Source organism: Pseudophryne corroboree, chromosome 4 (assembly GCF_028390025.1).
Source record: "Pseudophryne corroboree isolate aPseCor3 chromosome 4, aPseCor3.hap2, whole genome shotgun sequence".
Lineage (NCBI taxonomy): Eukaryota > Metazoa > Chordata > Amphibia > Anura > Myobatrachidae > Pseudophryne > Pseudophryne corroboree.
In genome coordinates, this window is record NC_086447.1 from 308,693,688 (window position 1) to 308,712,139 (window position 18,452).

General features: G+C 47.7%; 1 protein-coding gene across 7 annotated transcripts in view; it reads right to left on the bottom strand.

Moving 5' to 3' along the window:
• Window positions 1–18,452, bottom strand: part of TBL1XR1 (TBL1X/Y related 1) — a 358,018-nt gene that overhangs the window by 215,869 nt on the left and 123,697 nt on the right. For 2 of the 7 annotated variants that reach the window (XR_010175932.1, XM_063916292.1), the window contains exons 1-2: window positions 15,851–16,052; window positions 14,868–14,926 (exon numbers count right to left, since the gene is read on the bottom strand). The gene's annotated coding sequence lies outside the window, so the exon portion shown is untranslated. Of the gene's footprint in view, window positions 1–14,867; window positions 14,927–15,477; window positions 15,497–15,619; window positions 15,641–15,850; window positions 16,054–18,452 lie in introns of those variants that run through there. The other 5 variants (XM_063916293.1, XM_063916294.1, XM_063916295.1 and 2 more) reach the window with 4 other exon arrangements.

The window sequence follows — 18,452 nt, forward strand, 5'->3', positions numbered from 1 at the left end:
TTAATAAGCGTAGGAATGACTTCCTCCGGAATGCCCTTTTCTTTCAGGATCCGGCGTTCAACCGCCATGCCGTCAAACGCAGCCGCGGTAAGTCTTGGAACAGACAGGGCCCCTGCTATAGCAGGTCTTGTCTTAGCGGCAGAGGCCACGGGTCCTCTGAGATCATCTCTTGAAGTTCCGGGTACCATGTTCTTCTTGGCCAATCCGGAACCACGAGAATTGTGTTTACTCCTCGCTTTCTTATTATTCTCAATACCTTTGGTATGAGAGGCAGCGGAGGGAACACAAACTGACTGGTACACCCACGGTGTCACCAGAGCGTCCACAGCTATCGCTTGAGGGTCTCTTGACCTGGCGCAATACCTCTCTAGTTTTTTGTTTAGGCGGGACGCCATCATGTCCACCTGTGGACGACCCCACTGATGTACAATCATTTGGAAGACTTCTGGATGAAGTCCCCACTCTCCCGGGTGGAGGTCGTGTCTGCTGAGGAAGTCTGCTTCCCAGTTGTCCACTCCCGGAATGAACACTGCTGACAGTGCTAGTACATGATTTTCCGCCCATCGGAGAATTCTTGTGGCTTCTGTCATTGCCATCCTGCTTCTTGTGCCGCCCTGTCGATTCACATGGGCGACTGCCGTGATGTTGTCTGACTGGATCAGCACCGGCTGGTGTAGGAGCAGGGATTTTGCTTGACTTAGGGCATTGTAGATGGCCCTTAGTTCCAGAATATTTATGTGAAGGGAAGTCTCCTGACTTGTCCATAGTCCTTGGAAGTTTCTTCCCTTTGTGACTGCCCCCCAGCCTCGCAGGCTGGCATCCGTGGTCACCAGGACCCAGTCCTGAATGCCGAATCTGCGACCCTCCAGAAGATGGGCACTCTGCAGCCACCACAGAAGAGACACCCTGGTTCTTGCAGACAGGGTTATCAAGCGATGCATCTGAAGATGCGATCCGGACCACTTGTCCAACAGGTCCCACTGAAAGATTCTGGCATGGAACCTGCCGAATGGAATTGCTTCGTAAGAAGCTACCATCTTTCCCAGGACCCGCGTGCAGTGATGCACCGATACCTGTTTTGGTTTCAGGAGGTCTCTGACTAGAGAAGACAACTCCCTGGCTTTCTCCTCCGGGAGAAACACTTTTTTCTGGACTGTGTCCAAAATCATCCCCAGGAACAGTAGACGTGTCGTCGGGACCAGCTGTGACTTTGGGATATTCAGAATCCAGCCGTGCTGGTTCAGCACTTCCTGAGATAGTGCTACTCCCACCAACAACTGTTCTTTGGACCGTGCCTTTATTAGGAGATCGTCCAAGTACGGGATAATTAAAACTCCCTTTCTTCGAAGGAGTATCATCATTTCCGCCATAACCTTGGTAAATACCCTTGGTGCCGTGGAGAGTCCAAACGGCAGCGTCTGGAATTGGTAATGGCAATCCTGTACCACAAATCTGAGGTACTCCTGGTGAGGATGGTAAATGGGGACATGCAGGTAAGCATCCTTGATGTCCAGGGAAACCATGTAATCCCCCTCGTCCAGGCTTGCAATAACCGCCCTGAGCGATTCCATCTTGAACTTGAATTTTTTTATGTACATGTTCAAGGACTTCAAATTTAAAATGGGTCTCACCGAACCGTCCGGCTTCGGTACCACAATTAGTGTGGAATAGTAACCCCGACCTTGTTGAAGTAGGGATACCTTGATTATCACCTGCTGGGAATACAGCTTGTGAATTGCCGCTAGCACCGCCTCCCTGTCTGAGGGAGCAATCGGCAAGGCAGATTTTAGGAACCGGTGGGGTGGAGCCGCCTCGAATTCCAGCATGTATCCCTGAGATACTACTTGAAGGATCCAGGGATCCACCTGTGAGCGAGCCCACTGATCGCTGAAATTTCTGAGGCGGGCCCCCACCGTACCTGGCTCCACCAGTGGAGCCCCACCGTCATGCGGCGGACTTGGAAGAGGAAGCGGGGGAGGACTTTTGTTCCTGGGAACCTGCTGTCTGTTGCAGCCTTTTTCCCCTACCTCTGCCTCTAGACAGAAAAGACCCTCCTTTTCCACGCTTGCTTTTCTGGGTCCGAAAGGACTGAACCTGATAAAATGGCGCCTTCTTAGGCTGTGAGGGAACATGGGGTAAAAATGCTGACTTCCCAGACGTTGCTGTGGAAACTAGGTCGGAGAGACCATCCCCAAATAATTCCTCCCCTTTATAAGGCAAAACTTCCATGTGCCTCTTGGAATCTGCATCTCCCGTCCACTGACGAGTCCATAAGCATCTCCTAGCAGAGATAGACAAAGCACTTACTTTAGATGCCAGCCGGCAAATTTCCCTCTGTGCATCTCTCATATACAAGACAGAATCTTTTATATGGTCAATCGTTAGCAGAATAGTGTCTCTGTCTAGTGTGTCAATATTTTCTGACAGTTTTTCTGACCATGCAGCGGCAGCACTGCACATCCAAGCTGACGCAATAGCTGGTCTAAGTATAATGCCTGAGTGTGTGTATACAGACTTCAGGATTGCCTCCTGCTTTCTATCAGCAGGCTCCTTAAGGGCGGCCGTATCCTGAGAGGGTAGTGCCACCTTTTTTGACAAATGTGTGAGCGCTTTATCCACCCTAGGTGGTGTTTCCCAACGTGACCTATCCTCTGGCGGGAAAGGGAACGCCATTAGTACCTTCTTAGGAATTACAAATTTTTTATCAGGGAAAAGCCACGCTTCTTCACACACTTCGTTTAGTTCAACTGATGGGGGAAAAACTATGGGTAGTTTTTTCTCCCCAAACATAATACCCTTTTTTGTGGTACCTGGATGTAAATCAGAAATGTTTAACACCTCTTTCATTGCCTCAATCATGCAGTGAATGGCCCTGACAGGCATTAGGTTTGACTCATCGTCGTCGACACTGTTATCAGTATCCGTGTCGACATCCGGGTCTGCAAACTGAGGTAGCGGGCGTTTTAGAGCCCCTGACGACCCCTGAGGCACCTGGACAGGCACGAGCTGAGATCCCGGCTGTCCCACATTTGGCATGTCGTCAAATTTCTTATGTAAAGAATCTATACGTGCACTCATTTCTTTCCATAAGTTCATCCACTCGGGTGTCTGCCCCGCAGGGGGTGACGTCCCTTCAAAATGCATCTGCTCCGCCTCCACCTCATTATCCTCATCAAACATGTCGACACAGCCGTACCGACACACCCCACACACACAGGGAATGCTCAACAGAGGACAGGACCCACAAAAAGCCCTTTGGGGGGACAGAGTGAGAGTATGCCAGCACACACCAGAGCGCTATATATATACAGGGACTAACTGAGTTATGTCCCTAATAGCTGCTTTTCATATAATATATGTATATATACTGCCAAATTTAATGCCCCCCCTCTCTTTTCCCTCTTACTGTTACTGTATATTGCAGGGAAGAGCCAGGGAGCTTCCTTCCAGCCGAGCTGTGAGGGAAAAATGGCGCCAGTGTGCTGAGGAGATAGGCTCCGCCCCTTTTTCGCGGCCTGTTCTCCCGCTTTTTATGGAATTCTGGCAGGGGTATTTACCTCATATATAGCCTCTGGGGCTATATATTGAGGTATTTTAGCCAGCCAAGGTGTTATTATTGCTGCCTCAGGGCGCCCCCCCCCAGCGCCCTGCACCCTCAGTGACCGGAGTGTGAAGTGTGAGAGGAGCAATGGCGCACAGCTGCAGTGCTGTGCGCTACCTTGGTGAAGACAGAGTCTTCATGCCGCCGATTTTCCGGACCATCTTCTTGCTTCTGGCTCTGTAAGGGGGACGGCGGCGCGGCTCCGAACACCAAGGACTGGGCCTGCGGTCGATCCCTCTGGAGCTAATGGTGTCCAGTAGCCTAAGAAGCCCAATCCGGCTGCAAGCAGGCGAGTTCGCTTCTTCTCCCCTTAGTCCCTCGCTGCAGTGAGCCTGTTGCCAGCAGGTCTCACTGAAAATAAAAAACCTAAGTCTATTCTTTCTAAGAGCTCAGGAGAGCCCCTAGTGTGCATCCAACCTCGGCCGGGCACGAATTCTAACTGAGGCTTGGAGGAGGGTCATAGTGGGAGGAGCCAGTGCACACCAGGTAGTCTGAAATCTTTCTAGAGTGCCCAGCCTCCTTCGGAGCCCGCTATTCCCCATGGTCCTTACGGAGTTCCCAGCATCCACTAGGACGTCAGAGAAATTAGACGTGTTCATTTTTTTTTTTTTGAGAAAAATTATCCACTATCACATACATGTGAGTGTCAAAAGTATGTGAACCTTTAGGCTTAGCAGATATTGAAGGTGAAATTACAGTCAGGTATTTTCAACCTATGGGATGACAATCGGGTGTGAGTGGACAACCTGTCTATCGACAGGGATCTATTAGTCTGGTGTTCACAATACTGTTTGTGTCATGATGCACTTACACAAACATAATGATATTTCTGAGGACCTCAGTTAGGAGTTGTTGATGTTCATCAGGCTGGAAAAGGTTCCAAAACCATCTCTAAAGAGTTTGGACAGTCAAAAGTCAGACAGGTTGTGTACAAATGAAGGAAATTCCAGACACACAATTACCCCCCTCCCCAGGAGAGGTCGACCAACAAAGATCATGACAAGAACAAGGTTGTCTAACAGTTTGCAAGGTCACAAAGGAACCAAAGCTAACCTCTAAGCAACTGAAGGCCTTTCTGTCATTAGCTAATGTTAATATTAACGAGTCCACCATCAGGAGGACACTGAACAAATATGGTGTGCATGGCAGGATTGCAAAGAGAAAGCTGCTGCTCTCCAAAAAGAACATTGCATCCCGTCTGCAGTTTACTAAACACCACCTGCACAAGCCAGAGGGCTATGGGAACAATGTTTTGTGGACAGCTGCGTCCAAATAGAGATTTTTGGTTTAAAACAAGAAGCGTTACATTTGGAAAAAGGAGAACACTGCATTCCACCATAAGTACCTCATACCATTGAGAAACACAGTGGTGGTGGTATCAGAGGCCTGTTTTGCTGCATATGGCCCAGGACGACTTGCCATCATTGATTGGGGGGGGGGGGGGGGGGGGGGGGGAATTCTGAATTATACCAGAATATTCTTAAGGAAAGTGTCAGGACATCGGTCCATGAGCTGCAACTCAAGAGAAGGTCATTTGACCAAAGAATGGTTAAATAAGAATAAATGTAAAGTTCTGGAATGGCCAAGTCAAAGTCCTGGCCTTAATCCAATCGAAATGTTGTGGAAGGACCTGAAGTGAGCAGTTCATGGGAGGAAACTCACCAACATAACAGCGTTGAAGCTGTTTTGTATAGAGGACTGGGGTAAAATTCCACCAAGCCGATGTTTAGGACTAATCAACAGTTACCGGAAATGTTTACATGCAGTTATTGCTGCAGAAGGGGGTCATACTAGATACTGAAAGCAAAGGTTTGCATACTTTAGCCACTCACAAATGTAAATGTCTATTTTTTTTTTTTTTGTCTCACTTCATTGATTTGATCCTCTGTCTACTTTTAGGGCTTGAGTGAAAATCAGAAGTAGTTTTAGGCCAAATTTTAGCAGAAAAATAAAAATATATAATCTGTGCAAAGAAGCAGCAGAAAAGGGGCACAATATCGTGCATGAACCATTTTATTCGTAAGCAGACATAAATCACTCCACCATATGCACTAGCAAACAAAGTATTGTACCGTTAAAATTAAAGCTCTGGCGCAATCTTGTCGGTTCCAGCTACGCAACATTGCTCGCATCAGGCCATTTCTCTCCCAGAGTGCAACTAAACTTATCATCCACTCACTGGTCATCTCACGACTCGACTACTGAAATGTGCTCCTCACTGGCCTCACTTGCTCCCCTCCAATCTGTCCTCAACTCTGCAGCTAGGCTCATCTTCCTCTCCCGCCGCTCCACTTCTGCCACTCCCCTTCAACAAAATCTACACTGGCTCCCATACCCCTACAGAATCCTCTTCAAACTCCTCACCCTCACATACAAGGCCATCTCTAATTCCACTGCTCCCTACATCTCCAACCACCTCTCCCTTCATACTCCCTCCCGCCCACTACGGTCGGCTGATGACCGTCGCCTCTCCTCTGCCTTGGTCACTGCTTCCCATGCACGAGTTCAGGATTTTGCCCGTGCTGCACCCCTTCAGTGGAATGCGCTCCCCCGCTCCATTAGACTCTCCCCGACCTTGTAAAGCTTCAAACGGGCATAGAAAACCCACCTATTTATCAAAGCGTACCCCACCAATGCATAACCTAGTCTTTAGGCTGCTCCTCTATCCCCCTACCCCATGCCTTGGACATCTCTGCTTTGCTCGCATACCACCATCAGGCTTCTACCTGCTTGCTTACACATCATGTCATCTGTCTGTTGCCCCTCCCCACTAGATTGTTAGCTCTTCAGAGCAGGGCCCTCTTTCCTCTTGTCTAAGCCCTCTTCTTGACACATTTCACTCAGCGACCATCTTTACCTGCTTTTTCTCCTGCTGCTAAAGGCTCATCTCTATCTATGGCCGCCAGCCCCAAGTAGTACAATGATTACTCCTTTGCTATTTACATCTAAGCTGTATTATGTTTTGAGAATTGTGTTGCTCTTTGTTACCTGCACTCCATTTTTGTTATTTATTTACTGTTATGCTAAGTTTTGTCTCCCTGTACTGTCCTTTGTACGGCGCTGCGAAACACTTGTGGCGCCCTATAAATAAAAATAAGAATTTACTTACCGATAATTCTATTTCTCGGAGTCCGTAGTGGATGCTGGGGTTCCTGAAAGGACCATGGGGAATAGCGGCTCCGCAGGAGACAGGGCACAAAAAGTAAAGCTTTAGGATCAGGTGGTGTGCACTGGCTCCTCCCCCTATGACCCTCCTCCAAGCCTCAGTTAGGATACTGTGCCCGGACGAGCGTACACAATAAGGAAGGATTTTGAATCCCGGGTAAGACTCATACCAGCCACACCAATCACACTGTACAACCTGTGATCTGAACCCAGTTAACAGTATGATAACAGCGGAGCCTCTGAAAAGATGGCTCACGACAATAATAACCCGATTTTTGTAACTATGTACAAGTATTGCAGATAATCCGCACTTGGGATGGGCGCCCAGCATCCACTACGGACTCCGAGAAATAGAATTATCGGTAAGTAAATTCTTATTTTCTCTATCGTCCTAGTGGATGCTGGGGTTCCTGAAAGGACCATGGGGATAATACCAAAGCTCCCAAACGGGCGGGAGAGTGCGGATGACTCTGCAGCACCGAATGAGAGAACTCCAGGTCCTCCTTAGCCAGGGTATCAAATTTGTAGGATTTTACCAACGTGTTTGCCCCTGACTAAATAGCCGCTCGGCAAAGTTGTAAAGCCGAGACCCCTCGGGCAGCCGCCCAAGATAAGCCCACCTTCCTTGTGGAATGGGCATTTACATATTTTGGCTGTGGCAGGCCTGCCACAGAATGTGCAAGCTGAATTGTATTACACATCCAACTAGCAATAGTCTGCTTAGAAGCAAGAGCACCCAGTTTGTTGGGTGCATACAGGATAACAGCAAGTCAGTTTTCCTGACTCCAGCCGTCCTGGAACCTATATTTACAGGGCCCTGACAACATCTAGCAACCTGGAGTCCTCCAAGTCCCTAGTAGGCGCAAGGCACCAAAATAAGCTGGTTCAGGTGAAACACTGACACCACCTTAGGGAGAGAACTGGGGACGAGTCCGCAGCTCTGCCCGGTCCAAATGGACAACCAGATATGGGCTTTTTTGAGAAAAAAACCACCAATTTGACACTCGCCTGGTCCAGGCCAGGGCCAAGAGCATGGTCACTTTTCATGTGAGATGCTTCAAATCCACAGATTTGACTGGTTTTAAACCAATGTGATTTGAGGAATCCCAGAACTACGTTGAGATCCCACAGTGCCACTGGAGGCACAAAAGGGGGTTGTATATGCAATACTCCCTTGACAAACTTCTGGACTTCAGGAACTGAAGCCACTTCTTTCTGGAAGAAAATCGACAGGGCCGAAATTTGAACCTTAATGGACCCCAATTTGAGGCCCATAGACACTCCTGTTTGCAGGAAATGCAGGAATCGACCGAGTTGAAATTTCTTCGTGGGGCCTTTCTGGCCTCACACCACGCAACATATTTTTGCCACATGTGGTGATAATGTTGTGCGGTCACCTCCTTTCTGGCTTTGACCAGGGTAGGAATGACCTCTTCCGGAATGCCTTTTTCCCTTAGGATCCGGCGTTCCACCGCCATGCCGTCAAACGCAGCTGCGGTAAGTCTTGGAACAGACATGGTACTTGCTGAAACAAGTCCCTTCTTAGCGGCAGAGGCCATAAGTCCTCTGTGAGCATCTCTTGAAGTTCCGGGTACCAAGTCCTTCTTGGCCAATCCGGAGCCATGAGTATAGTTCTTACTCCTCTACGTCTTATAATTCTCAGTACCTTAGGTATGAGAAGCAGAGGATGGAACACATACACCGACTGGTACATCCATGGTGTTACCAGAACGTCCACAGCTATTGCCTGAGGGTCTCTTAACCTGGCGCAATACCTGTCCCGTTTTTTGTTCAGACGGGACGCCATCATGTCCACCTTTGGTATTTCCCAACGGTTTACAATCATGTGGAAAACTTCCCGATGAAGTTTCCACTCTGCCAGGTGGAGGTCGTGCCTGCTGAGGAAGTCTGCTTCCCAGTTTCCATTCCCGGAATGAAACACTGCTGACAGTGCTATCACATGATTTTCCGCCCAGCGAAAAGTCCTTGCAGTTTTTGCCATTGCCCTCCTGCTTCTTGTGTCGCCCTGTCTATTTACGTGGGCGACTGCCGTGATGTTTTTCCCACTGGATCAATACCGGCTGACCTTGAAGCAGAGGTCTTGCTAAGCTTAGAGTATTATAAATTTACCCTTAGCTCCAGTATATTTATGTGGAGAAAAGTCTCCAGACTTGATCACACTCCCTGGAAATTTTTTCCTTGTGTGACTGCTCCCCAGCCTCTCGGGCTGGCCTCCGTGGTCACCAGCATCCAATCCTGAATGCCGAATCTGCGGCCCTCTAGAAGATGAGCACTCTGTAACCACCACAGGAGAGACACCCTTGTCCTTGGATATAGGGTTATCCGCTGATGCATCTGAAGATGCGATCCGGACCATTTGTCCAGCAGATCCCACTGAAAAATTTTTGCGTGAAATCTGCCGAATGGAATTGCTTCGTAGGAAGTCACCATCTTTACCAGGACCCTTGTGCAATGATGCACTGATTTTAGGAGGTTCCTGACTAGCTCGGATAACTCCCTGGCTTTCTCTTCCGGGAGAAACACCTTTTTCTGGACTGTGTCCAGAATCATCCCTAGGCACAGCAGACTTGTCGTCGGGATCAGCTGCGATTTTGGAGTATTTAGAATCCACCCGTGCTGTTGTAGCAGTATCCGAGATAGTGCTACTCCGACCTCCAACTGTTCCCTGGACTTTGCCCTTATCAGGAGATCGTCCAAGTAAGGGATAATTAAGACGCCTTTTCTTCGAAGAAGAATCATCATTTCGGCCATTACCTTGGTAAAGACCCGGGGTGCCGTGGACAATCCAAACGGCAGCGTCTGAAACTGATAGTGACAGTTCTGTACCACGAACCTGAGGTACCCTTAGTGAGAAGGGCAAATTTTGGACATGGAGGTAAGCATCCCTGATGTCTCGGGACACTATATAGTCCCCTTCTTCCTGGTTCGTTATCACTGCTCTGAGTGACTCCATCTTGATTTGAACCTTTGTAAGTGTTCAAATTTTTTTAGATTTAGAATAGGTCTCACCTAGCCTTCTGGCTTCAGTACCACAATATAATGTGGAATAATACCCCTTTTCTTGTTGTAGGAGGGGTAATTTGATTATCACCTGCTGGGAATACAGCTTGTGAATTGTTTCCCATACTGCCTCCTTGTCGGAGGGAGAGCTTGGTAAACCAGACTTCAGGAGCCTGCGAAGGGGAAACGTCTCGACATTCCAATCTGTACCCCTGGGATACTACATGTAGGATCCAGGGGTCCTGTACGGTCCCAGCGTCATGCTGAGAGCTTGGCAGAAGCGGTGGAACGCTTCTGTTCCTGGGAATGGGCTGCCTGCTGCAGTCTTCTTCCCTTTCCTCTATCCCTGGGCAGATATGACTCTTATAGGGACGAAAGGACTGAGGCTGAAAAGACGGTGTCTTTTTCTGCAGAGATGTGACTTAGGGTAAAAACGGTGGATTTTCCAGCAGTTGCCGTGGCCACCAGGTCCGATGGACCGACCCCAAATAACTCCTCTTCCTTTATACGGCAATACACCTTTGTGCCGTTTGGAATCTGCATCACCTGACCACTGTCGTGTCCATAAACATCTTCTGGCAGATACGGACATCGCACTTACTCTTGATGCCAGAGTGCAAATATCCCTCTGTGCATCTCGCATATATAGAAAATGCATCCTTTAAATGCTCTATAGTCAATAAAATACTGTCCCTGTCAAGGGTATCAATATTTTTAGTCAGGGAATCCGACCAAGCCACCCCAGCTCTGCACATCCAGGCTGAGGCGATCGCTGGTCGCAGTATAACACCAGTATGTGTGTATATACTTTTTATGATATTTTCCAGCCTCCTGTCAGCTGGCTCCTTGAGGACGGCCCTATCTATAGACGGTACCGCCACTTGTTTTGATAAGCGTGTGAGCGCCTTATCCACCCTAAGGGGTGTTTCCCAACGCGCCCTAACTTCTGGCGGGAAAGGGTATACCGCCCATAATTTTCTATCGGGGGGAACCCACGCATCATCACACACTTCATTTAATTTATCTGATTCAGGAAAAACTACGGTAGTTTTTTCACATCCCACATAATACCCTCCTTTGTGGTACTTGTAGTATCAGAAATATGTAACACCTCCTTCATTGCCCTTAACGTGTGGCCCTAATAAGGAATACGTTTGTTTATTCACCGTCGACACTGGATTCAGTGTCCCTGTCTGTGTCTGTGTCGACCGACTAAAGTAAACGGGCGTTTTAAAACCCCTGACGGTGTTTCTGAGACGTCTGGACCGGTACTAATTGTTTGTCGGCCGTCTCATGTCGTCAACCGACCTTGCAGCGTGTTGACATTATCACGTAATTCCCTAAATAAGCCATCCATTCCGGTGTCGACTCCCTAGAGAGTGACATCACCATTACAGGCAATTGCTCCGCCTCCTCACCAACATCGTCCTCATACATGTCGACACACACGTACCGACACACAGGGAATGCTCTGATAGAGGACAGGACCCACTAGCCCTTTGGAGAGACAGAGGGAGAGTTTGCCAGCACACACCAAAAACGCTATAATTATATAGGGACAACCTTATATAAGTGTTTTCCCTTATAGCATCTTTTATATATTTCTAACGCCAAATTAGTGCCCCCCCTCTCTGTTTAACCCTGTTTCTGTAGTGCAGTGCAGGGGAGAGCCTGGGAGCCTTCCCTCCAGCCTTTCTGTGAGGGAAAATGGCGCTGTGTGCTGAGGAGATAGGCCCCGCCCCTTTTTCGGCGGGCTCGTCTCCCGCTCTTTAATGGATTCTGGCAGGGGTTAAATATCTCCATATAGCCCCCGGAGGCTATATGTGAGGTATTTTTAGCCAAAAAAGGTTTTCATTTGCCTCCCAGGGCGCCCCCCTCCCAGCGCCCTGCACCCTCAGTGACTGCCGTGTGAAGTGTGCTGAGAGGAAATGGCGCACAGCTGCAGTGCTGTGCGCTACCTTAAGAAGACTGAGGAGTCTTCTGCCGCCGATTCTGGACCTCTTCTCGTTTCAGCATCTGCAAGGGGGCCGGCGGCGAGGCTCCGGTGACCATCCAGGCTGTACCTGTGATCGTCCCTCTGGAGCTAATGTCCAGTAGCCAAAGAAGCCAATCCATCCTGCACGCAGGTGAGTTCACTTCTTCTCCCCTAAGTCCCTCGTTGCAGTGATCCTGTTGCCAGCAGGACTCACTGTAAAATAAAAAACCTAAGCTAAACTTTTCTAAGCAGCTCTTTAGGAGAGCCACCTAGATTGCACCCTTCTCGGCCGGGCACAAAAATCTAACTGAGGCTTGGAGGAGGGTCATAGGGGGAGGAGCCAGTGCACACCACCTGATCCTAAAGCTTTACTTTTTGTGCCCTGTCTCCTGCGGAGCCGCTATTCCCCATGGTCCTTTCAGGAACCCCAGCATCCACTAGGACGATAGAGAAATGTAATAATATTAAAAAGCTGTGGGCTGAATACCACATGATATAATACTGCGCCACTAGAAAAGGTCACTGCAAGGCAACGTACTGCATACGCCAGGACCTTCATACAATGGCAGGCCGGCGCACCATGCCGACCAATGCACACCGAGACCACGGCCAGAAGAAGAGTAAGCGGCAGCGTCACTATCGTCAACCAGGACACACCTCTACGCATCTTTGCACAGATCTGTATGGTCCAATGTATCCCGGTTGTTATTAGGAGAGCTGCAGCCCGAAATTTCCCCAGGATTTCACCTGTTCAGCATAACTGTAGAGTGATATTGGAGGCAATTTTTATTTATATGTAGGAAGGACTTCCACACTGCAGGCATATGGCAGGTAACTCTAGTGCACTGTTAGACATAGACAGACAAACATACAGCACCGGCATATTCCAGAAACATATGTAAATACAGCTCTTTCATGCAAAGCAAATGGATGTGCATATTCCATATAAAACATACAGTTTAAAGGATTATCCAATTTCAAAGCCAATAAAATTGCTCGGAATCAGGAACATTCCGATACTCAAATGTAACAAATTTACACTCCAAAAATGGTGTGGAAGACCACTGCAAAAAAGTATTCCCCCCACTTCAACATGCATATTTAAAAAATCCCAAGCACTGCAGTCTTATTAAAAGGGATTCTCCAAATATATATTATACTACACATATAAGTAGTGTAAAACAATTCTTGTTGACAGGTAGAAATATGGTCAAGAAAGGAAGAAAGAAGCGTCTGTGCACTCGGAAACAAAAGCTCCTTTAAAAAGGCTCTTCCTTCATTAGGAATACACATCCAGAATCTTTAGAATACCTTAGACTTTTTTGTTTTCATTACAAATTAACTGCCTGGAGGTATTCTGATAAAGTTATTGGCATTGCTTAGTAAAGAATAAATAGGCATTTCCAAACATGCACAGGAATAGTGGGCACAATTTGCAATTTGTGGATGAACACCCAGAGCTGGAACCCAAAGAAGCTCTCAGCCTCTGTTATTAACAATTTTTGACCATTAACTAATTCATGCATAGGGCTTGACATATGCATTACCAACAGACGGGGTGGCGGTGGTCAGTATACAGACAGTGGCATCCCGTCTGTCAGAATTCGGCAGCGAGTTCCCTCGTGGACTCGCTGCGTCCACTATGCTTCGGGTCCGGTGGCTCGCTTCGCTCGCCACAGGTTATTTCCCTGTGTGGCGTGGACCCACCAACCAAGTAGGAATACCCGCCGGTGGTAGGGATACAGGCTGACGGTATTTCACCGGCTGGCAGTATTCCGGAATCAGTCTCTGAACGCCGGGATTTTGACAGCTGGTATTTTCACTATATCCCAGCCGTACTTATTTGCATGGACTCGCGGGGTGAGTAAACTACCCCTAACCTCCTTTTTACCCTAGCCCCCCCCCCCCCCATCCCTCTTCCCTTCCCTGATGTGCCTAACCCTAATCCTCCTCCCAGCAACCTAAATCTTCCTCCCCGCAGCTTGTCAGGTTACCAACTGCCAGGATCCTGACCAGATCACATTTTTAAGAATCTCTGTAGCAACATGCAGATGGTAGGTACAGAATCTGGCATAAATATCAATTGATTCATTGTTCCCACTATACTGTACAAACTGAGTATGACTTAATTGCCACCCAGTCAACTAGAATATTTTGCATCACTTAATTCCACAGTCTACCCATCTTCTAATAGTGACTTCCAGCAGGATAACATGCCATGTCACAAAGCATACATCTCAAGACCAAAAAAAGAGGATACTGAGATCAGTATACTCCAATGGCCTCCATAGTCAGCAGATCTGAATCCAACACAGCACCTTAGAGATATGAGCATACAAGAGACTTGCAGAATGAACGTGAAGCAAACAATCTGAAGCAACTGCATGAAGTCATCATGTCAACATGGGCTAGAATCTCTAAGAAAGTCATCCAGCACCCTAATAAATCCAAGCGACAAGTCAGGATGCTCTGGGAGCAAAGAAAGTCATACCTAGTACTAAAAAAGCTTAGTGTCGTTATGTGCATATATTATATCTCCTTTAAAGGTATATATGATCACGTATAGGCTCCTCATATGAACTCACGTAATGTAAACAGATGTACAACAATTATATATTTACACTCACCGAGAGAAATAATTTTGTAGATTTTAGACTTCATACATAATTTATTTTTATTTTTTATTTTAATATAAAAAACATTTAAGGGGAATTGATTTGTGTGCATATAAATAATGGGCACCCAAATGGTGATAGACAATTGTTTTTTTGATAGGCGCAGGTGCAACAGGAGCCCATTATTTCTGCTAGGATCCTCCTCAGGTGGCGATAAAAAACGCAGCCAGAGTTGGGATTTTGGGCTCCAGAACACAGTGCGCCCAGTACTTTCCACGGGTTTACATGCTTTATGAATCTAAACCCAGCACATTTGGGAATGACATGCACGAAAAATAATGGCCGCAAATCACCAAAGCAACGGAATATAGTCCATCGGATGCCCTAAAACACAATTGAACTCCCCTCTCAGAAACCCATAATTAAAAATACAAATTGCAAACTTGAAATAGCAAATATTTTGGTAGATTGTAAATAACAATAAACTTACCTCCTGAAAATTTCAGAGCCAGGAGTTACTTTAAAATTCGGTCAGGCCAAGAAATAAACCTGTCAAAAAAAAGTTTAAAATTTAAATTCCTATTTTTATTATGGGGCATATGTAACAAATCTTACAATGCGATAACGAGGAGATAATGTGGTTTAAGCTTTAGAGAAAGATAAAATAGACAAAAGATCCAACCAGCTCCTGTCATTTTTCAAATACTACCTATGATGCAGTTAGGAGATGTTTGGCTGATACTTTGGGGTCTATTTACTAATGCCGGCTACACACTAGAACGATCTCAGCCAGATATGTCATTTCTAACCAAATCGGAACGACATAATGACCGGTACAGTCAGTGTGTATGCTCAATATGCACATCTCCGCCATCGTCAGCGATATCTTCCAGTTGACCATAGATACTGCTAGTGATGTCATGCTGCCTAATGCAACATGGCATCCCCCGACGCTCCCCTGCATTGGCAAGAGTGTATGCTTTATGACCCAACCGCACCGAACATAAGACTGTAGCTTATTAGGTTTTGAGCTAACAGATTCTAAAAACCAAGCCTATATAGTGGGTAAGCAGGAGAATAGGAAATAACACAGCACACACGTATACTATGCAGTGCTGCTAGGTACAAGCACATAATGCCAGCAAGAACATGTGTGACAGGTGCAATTCTGGTACTGTGTCCCCTCCACGCCCGGCGGGCGGCCCATAGGCACATGGCTGAGGGAGCACCGAATGTGCTCACATGGAAGGGCTCGGTCACTTATGTACAGCGTAGCGTAACCCCACGCAAGCCGTGCAGGGATCTACGGCTGCTGGGACAGAGACTGACGGCGGCTCCGTGTGATAAATGGCCGCCCCTTACACGGAGGTGATAGGCCGCACACCGCCCCCCCCCCCCCCCGCACACGCTTGGAGCCGCTATGGAGGAACCACGTGTGCAGCCCCCACCCCCGGGTCACACTTCAATACTTACTGCCTGGGGACAGCAGCAGGCGGGGACCGGCTCATACGGAGGCAGCTCGGTCAGGGGGCAGAAAGCTGCAGGCCCCCCCTTAATGGACTTGAACAACAACCGCCCGTGGGATGCGTCGCACTTCCGGGTTAGGGGATGTCGCTCAGTAAAGTGACGTAAAGAGGGCACGTCCGTTACTTCTGACCTACTACGGCGACATGGTTACTGAGGGAGCGGAAGTGACGTCGCGTGGCAGCGCGGTGGGTGGGTGGGCTGACTGCCCATGTGACCGGCCTCTGGGACAATAGATCCCCGATGTAGTATAGTGACCCAGCAGGCGCGTCATCCCCTCCTGTACACACAGCACGTTGTCATACCGCACTCCCTGGCTGCATGTTGTACATACACCCACTGCAGGTGTAACCGATGATGACATATGTGTGACGTACATCACACACACATTATACCAAATGATTGCTCTGAAATAACGTGGCTCACTGCTGCCAAACCCAACTGTAAGCAAGTGCTGTTCAACAACTCTAATCAAATACAAGGCAACTCTACTCATACTGTATCACGTGCAGACGTCTCTGAGTACATACAGCATGTAGGTGTAAATGCAGCAGCACAGCCTTGTCTAGAGAGTATAAAGGCACATGTTTGTGGCTGCTGTACAATACAGATCTGTACTGATCAATATACAACACAGAGAGCATCTAGAGACATAAATTGTATAATACAGAGAGAATTCTAGTTACCACTACACAAAACACAATGGGGCGAATACGATCAACTTGCTGGCGAGTAGCTGTTGCAATGGTGTGGGAATGTAGGCGTCAGAATTTGCCCCATCATCCTCCCTTGCAGCTTGGACTCACATTTATTTTACTCGCAGATCCAAATTTGTAGTAATAGGGGCATATGCCCGTCAGTAGTGGTATAACTTGTACAAAATAAGCATTAATAATGATGATGATTGGCTTCCGCTTCTGATTAAGACAACAATGTTGTATTTAATTTATTACTTTCTCATACGTCCTAGAGGATGCTGGAGTCCACTTCAGTACCATGGGGTATAGACGGTTCCGCAGGAGCCATGGGCACTTTAAGACTTTTCAAGGGTGTGAACTGGCTCCTCCCTCTATGCCCCTCCTCCAGACCTCAGTTTAGAAAATGTGCCCAAGCAGACTGGATGCACTCCAGGGGAGCTCTACTGAGTTTCTCTGAAAGACTTTATGTTAGGTTTTTTATTTTCAGGGAGGACTGCTGGCAACAGTCTCCCTGCTTCGTGGGACTTAGGGGGCAGAAGTAGGAACCAACTTCCTGAATAGTTTCATGGCTCTGCTTCTGGCTGACAGGACACCATTAGCTCCTGAAGGGTACTGAACACTAGCTGCGGCTATGCGCTCACTCCCACAGCCCGCCGTCAACCCCCTTACAGAGCCAGAAGTCAGAAGACAGGTAAGTGTACAGAAGAGAGGATCTTCAGTCATCGTGACAGCTAAAAGGTACCACGCAGCGGGTGGGAACGCTGCGCGCCATGCCACCATTCAACACAGGCACAGCAGGGGGGGGGGGGGCCTGGGCAGCATGAAACCTAATCAAACCTGGCTAATAAGCAGACATAAGTTGCTGAGGCACAGTCCTACCCCCGCCAGTGTAAAAATTAGTATTGAAATTGCTGAGGGGAAACGCGCCATTACGGGGGCGGGGCTTCCTCCTCAGTCAGTCAGCCAGCACACTGCTCAGCGCCATTTTCTCTCCAAGCAAGCTGCAGAGAAGAACGCTGGTCCTCCTCCACTTCTGAACAAGTATCAGGGTGCAAAACAGGGGTGGGGCACAGTGTAAATTGGTGCTGTATTGTGAATTTATCATTATAAAAGCGCTGCAGGTCTGTGGGCATTTTTGTGTTACACAGGGTTTTTATCACTAGCGCTGGGTTGTGAGCTGGCAAATCCTTCTGTGTCCTTCTGACAGATTTTACATATAATCCCTCGTATTGAAACCAATCACTATAAATTCTGGTGCGGGATATTCTTTCTCAGATTTTACTGTGGGTCTGTCCCCTATAAGTCCCGGAGTGTCTGTGGTGTGGTTGTGCACGTGTGTGACATGTCTGAGGCAGGGAGCTCTTCCCCTGAGGGAGCCATTTTAGGGACACAGAGTTGTAATGCGGTGGCACTGCCGGCACACCACGAGCCTGAATGGGTGAAAATTACGTGATAGTGTGAATCATATCAGTAAGAGATTGGATAAGTCTGAGTCTCATGCAGAAAACTGGAGAAAATCAGTGGAAGATGTGATTTTTCATAGTTCTGCCTTTTCATCCACAGGGGACCTCTCTGGGTCACATAAGAGACCATTTGCACAAATAGTACAAACTGATACCAACACGGACTCTGATTCCTGTGTCAACACTAGTGATTCCAGGGGAATAGATCCTAATTTGGCAAAAAGCATTCAGTACATGATTGTTGCTATTAAGGAGGTCTTGGAAGTTACGGAAGCCCTCCTTTACCTCAGGAGAAGGCTTATTTTTATAAGGAAAAGAAAATTAATGTAATTTTCCCTCCTCACGAGCTAAATACTCTCTTTGAGGGAGTTTGGGCAAACCCTGAAAAGA